Raw genomic sequence first — 6000 nt, 5'->3', positions numbered from 1 at the left:
ACGTCATTAACCCAAGATATCCACTGAGCAATGTCTAAAAGGATATAGTTGCGTCATGTTAGCTCCAGTCAAATACAGGTCAGTAACATCAATCACACAACTGTTCATTCTATAATGAAGTTTCCAGTTACTCTGTATTACTTCAACCATCTGTTTCCATGTCTATGATGTTTTATAGTGCTCTTATGATCACACTAATGGATTCTTGTGGACTTTATACCAAAACTCTTTGTCCAAGTTTTGAAAGTGAAATAAAAGAAAATTCATCACAAAATCTTGATAAACAGAATTATAGCTCTATAACTAAGAGTAATTACAAACAATAGCATGTTTCAGCTGTTTGCCATGTGTTAAAATTCACCAATCTTTTTTTTTTCAAAGCTAGTAAACCTTTCTACTTGTAAAACTCAAACCATATTTGCTTTTTTCCAGCTATGTCGACAGAATGGGAAACGAGTTTTCTACCTCATCCAACACTGGACTCAATCTGCTCCTAAAGATGCATCCTCCCAGTGGGACCTCCCTCATAGTGGTGTATTACCCATCTCACACTCCTGCAGGCTCAGGCAGGTCATTTCCATGTCCAGCATTGATAGGCATTGATTGAATCTGCACAGCTCTGACCCTACTATGAGCCCCAAGAGAGGGCTTCAGCTTCCAAGGTCCAATAACACCTGAGTTGCACTGTCAGTCCCACTCCATCATAGTTATGTCTGGCCAGGACTTATGTCTCCTGTTCTTCCTGTTCAACACAAATGAGTTTAGGATACTGAATGTAACAATATCTTAGATGTTGCAATGGGATTTTTTCATGCTGCAAAATCAATGGCAGACAGAGGAACTTTTATTTCCAAAATGAACAGAGTAAACACCATGACAAACATTTTGTTTATGATGGACTAGTGTGTACATTTGGAGAACTGGGAAATGCATTGTTATGATCAAGCATAAATGCCAAAAAGCTATGTAATGACTTCCAATTTTTGTTTTAATATTGTTAGAAGTTTTATCTTGTTAGTGCAGTATTTAATCTTTGCTCACTGAAATTGGTAATGGGTATGGATACATTTACCAGTAGTCATAAACTAACATTTGGGGTTACATTTTTAATGCCTTTTTCAAGTTTTGTGTGTGAAACAGAAACAATCAATATTATAAATCTGCATCATCAATCAGCCTATTACCCACATTTTGTTTCCCTGATTGTCTGCTACTGGCAGGTAACATAAAACACTGGAAAATGAACATTGCACCACACTGACTTACATACTGCACATGTATATAAATAATACTCTCTACTACAGCTGTTAGATGTGTAAATTATGCAGCAGATTTACCTGTATTTTATAATCATGAAACACTAGTGTAGCCAGGAAAAAGACAAAACTGGGTTTACCACATCTAATTTTCTCTAAAACACAGAGTAGGCTAGACTAATGTGCACCTCCACAAAAATATAACCATCCATCACTCTCCATATAGGCTTGCCTACAACATAGCCATAACACAGTATAAAAAGTGCTTTAGTCATTGTACAGTCCATTCTTTGTTGTTATTTTAAACATCACAATGCAACCGTTCTTTTCGTAGGCTTATCAAATAAAACAAAATAGGCCTACAATAGAATAGATAACAACCAAGCAAAACTATCTACACAGCATTCCCCCAAATGACATTTACATTAAACTTTATTGGGACACAGCCTATCCGTGCAAGTTGACATCTTAAAGGGCAAGACAGTGTGGCTTGGTCTTAAATGATTAATTTATTCTCTTAAGTCTCTGTAAGTTGCCTTTCAAACGCTAGCAACAAGAGGCTATTTAGTCTTCCTGTGAGCATGGTTGCTCTGTTCTCTGACTGTTGGGAGCAGGCACTCCATAGAAACTCCATAGAAACAAAACTAGCTAGCTGTCAACTGCTAACTGCTACCTGCCACCGTTACCAACATTCCAAAGGAGAAACTGCACTGAGGAAGTTAACAGAAGAGTTATTTTTGTGAAGGCAAAAAGAGAAATTAAGGGGCCCTTGTTGGTGGCTTTCTCTCTCTTGCTCCATCAACTGGTGTGATGGCGGCGCAACCAATGTTTGCGGCAGCCTCTCCTAGTTCCGACTATGCAGTGTCTTTTTCCATGTCTACTTCTACATCTACATCTGTGTCATTGTGTGGGGTGAAAGGGACATATGGCTATGATCGTCAGTTTCTTTTGGACATTTGTAACAAAGACTTTTGCTATGAGAAATGCTGGCTGGGAGCTAAATCAGCTGAGTGAACTTGGTCTGCTATGTCCAGTGGACCCAAAGGAGACCACAGCCTTGCCTGGAGCTGTGCTGGAAAGGAAATATTGAAATTGGTGCGACAGGACATGGAACCTGGGCAAACGTGGAGGAGTGTAAGCCAGGCTAACTGCTAACCTATACAAACCAGCAGTTCCAACAATCATGTTGCCTAATGTTCTCTGGACAGCAAAATGGATTATATAACCAACCCCCCATCAGTGCTGGTCACTCATTGACATGCAAGAGCTGTCTACATCAAACTGAGACATCTACTTTCCTCTCTAAATGCACTTTAATGCACTGTGCTGCTAACTGCTCATTCCTTTTTTGTGTTGTTTTTTTTCTCTTGGGATATATATTATTTTAACTTTTTTTTCAAGAGAATTTTTAGATATACAGTATATCTTTATTCTTTCTGTTGTTGTTGTACTGCTGTGGTCTGGGAGGAACAGCATTTCGTTTTTTGTGTATGCAAATACACAAGAAAATGACAATAAACTAATTATTGAATCTTGAATCTTGAACAGCTTGTAACAAGCAATGTGATCAAAACACAAAATAAACTGTTTATGTTGGGGAATACTTTATCACTAGTCTAAGACTTCAATTAGGGACAGGTACAACCCCCATTCACCTTTTGTTTGATCAGTTGCCTAAATACTGTTAGTTGAAGCCCTTCCATTCCAAGTCCATAATGCTTGGAGCATGTAGTTTGTCCATCTAGTCAAACAAGTCTGTTGTGGGCAGCAGGGAGGCAACAGTTTCATTATTCTGTAGGAGTTGTACTGAAAACAGTTCTTAAGTTCCATAAGCTGTCGAAATCCACAATAAATGCAAATCCGAGTCACTCCTAGTGGGTTCAGACCTGCCCACTGCAGGGGTCACATGCGAATTGGCAAACCTGGAAAGTAATTTCCCATTACGGGCGCCCACAACGTCCCAGTTCTGCACATTGTTTTTCTTCATGACATCATCAGTAAGCACGATGATTCTCTCAAATTCCCCATCTGAGTTATTCCTAAATGTAGCAAACGGTTCTTTGAGGCCCTCAATCACATGGATGCAATCAGTCACTGAAAGAGATGGGGACTGTAGGCCTTTTGTTGCAAAATCACTGGCACTGAACAGCTTAGAAAATGCCATGAGCAGAAAGATGAATCTCTTGGTCTTTATTTGTTGCAAGAGAGACTCAGCGTTTGATCCAGCCAGAGCCTTCTGCAAACTCACTCAATGTTTCTAATATGACGTCATATAAAGTCAAAACTCAACTGACAGACTCAGATTTTGAACTCCATCTAATATCTGTGGAAAGTACAAGCTCAAGACAGGGGCTGTCAGGGTGAAGCTCTTTTTGGATGTGTATAAATCGTGTGTGTCTGTTGGCTCCAGTCATGAAATTGTGCAATGAATTTAAATAAAAAAAGTGGCCACAGTAGGAGACACTTTCGAGGCTGTCAAAAGCACGAGATTCAAGCAGTGCGAGTGGCGATGTATATACAATGCATAAGGGAAAGATTTTTTTGAGCAGCACTTGCACTCCAGCTTCCCCAGCTGACATGACTGAGTTAAACAGCAAGCTCTACTTCATTTTTTATACTTCATTCATAATAGCCTAAGTTTCAAACAATACGTTTTAGTAAGGCTATACCTAAAAAGTCATTCTGCATCTGATTTTTGGGTGTGCCAGCTGCCTCTTTGGGGTGCACAGGCACACCCTGGCACACCAGTGGTTACACCATTGTCATGAAAGTCTTTTCTTTCAAAGTGTCAGACATTTTCTCTTGCGGTGATTTCCTCTTGAACTCACAATGTCTGAGTGCACTGAAGGCGAGGATTTTCAATCATTTGGGTTTTATGAGGCAGTCACAGTTCCTCAGACAGCTGAGGTTTTGCAGCGATGACCTGGGTATTTTTAAGCAGCACTATCTCTATCTACCTACCTACATTTTGACTGTTTCAGACTATTTATCTCTCCTTGCATTTGTTTTGTTACCGACATCTAACTTGTGCCCAAAGAAGCAGAAAGAAAAGATTTACAAATAGAAACAGTTTGCATGGCTTCGCTTCGATCGGGGCTCTTGTCTAGGAGCTATTAGACACACCTTTCTAAGCACATTAAGATCTCATCTAGGGCAGAAAGAATTGATTCCAGTCAGCTGTGATTGTGGGAATGCTTGTCAGTAAATAGTGCTTATGTAAAAGAGCTCACAGTGACAAATGGGATCAATTTTACAGTTCTGTTAACACAGGAGGATCAGCGAGGTAGTTTGTCATTTAAAGTACACACATGCAAAAAAAAACAAAAAAAACTTGTGCACTCAGACAAACATACTGTGCATGTACACACACTCATATACACATACACTGACTTCTGGGTGCACATTGAGATCTATAACTGTTTGGCTGTTTCTTTTTTCTCAATTTTTTATTTATTTTGTCTCCAGTGCACCATTCAAAAAGATGTAATTTCTCTCAATATAACACCCAGCAAAGTATGACATCTCTTTATTACAGTTCGAGGTCTCTCAGCCCTTCAGTTTCTAATCTGTGACATACAATTTGGTAAGCCAGCCTTTCAACTTCCAATCCACTTCAGTGAAGGCTTTGATGGCTAAAACGACCAGACAAGCTCCCTGACTGAGGTCATTAGAAGGCCACCTCTAAATCAAGCTTCTGGGGGGAAGAGGAAATCAGGGATGGCCCAGACCAATTGATCCTTCCAGGATTTGTGGGGCTGCTCCTCAAGACAGGTGTGGTTTAATACTCCACCCTGAGCTGTAAAAAATGGCACTGCAGAGTACATTCTGAATCAGGAGGTCACATTAAGTCCTGCTCTATCTGCTGGTGTCACGTAAGACCATTTATCTTTTTCACTCATGCTGTACGACATATTGGACACTACACTTGAGAGCAGTCTCAGCTTCCTGTCTATGACTGAGAAGCTGAATACATTAATAAACAGACTAATCTGTCTTATCCAGAGACTATCTATTACTGACCACGCAGTCTGACGCAACAGATATGGACCGCTGTGATAAGCTGACTATTGCATTCTACGTCTTTTTGCTCTCCCTTCCCATCTCTGTAACTGTTTTTAATTTTAAAAAAAATGGCAATTAGACATGTGATAAATGTTCCCCAATAATATTTCCCCATCAGATCAGTGCAGATGTTTTGGCGGTAGGTCTGCCAATGCAAGACTAATGGCTACTTGGACATTGGACAGGGATTGTGAAGCAAAGTTGCACCTCATAATTTCATCCCCCCCTGACATAAAGTCAATCCTTTTTGAATTTAAACTGCACTGCCTTCTGAATCTTACCATGCTAAAATGTTTTGCTTAATAGGAATCAATGAACAAATATAATTGCTTTTGTAAATTAATATATTTATCTTTGTGGTCAGTGCATAATAAATGTTTGTGGTCACACATATGGTGCATGTAGGTCATCAGTGGTTTTGGCCAAAATCAGATGCCTACCAGTGGCCACTGAGCATCCATACATATCACTTAAGTGGAGATATCAGTATGTTTATAATGTAAATATTTATATATTTACATTCAGTTTAGGCATGTGTTAAAGCTAAAATCTAGGGCAGCAACTAATGATATTTCATATATTTTCATTATCGGTTAATCTAATCTCTAAAAAAATTGGAAAAAAAATCCCATCACAATTTCCCAGAGTCCAAGGTGATATATTCTAATTGCTCATATTGTCC

Source organism: Thunnus maccoyii, chromosome 1, assembly GCF_910596095.1.
Source record: "Thunnus maccoyii chromosome 1, fThuMac1.1, whole genome shotgun sequence".
Taxonomy (NCBI): Eukaryota; Metazoa; Chordata; class Actinopteri; order Scombriformes; family Scombridae; genus Thunnus; species Thunnus maccoyii.
This window is presented reverse-complemented; position numbering follows the sequence as displayed.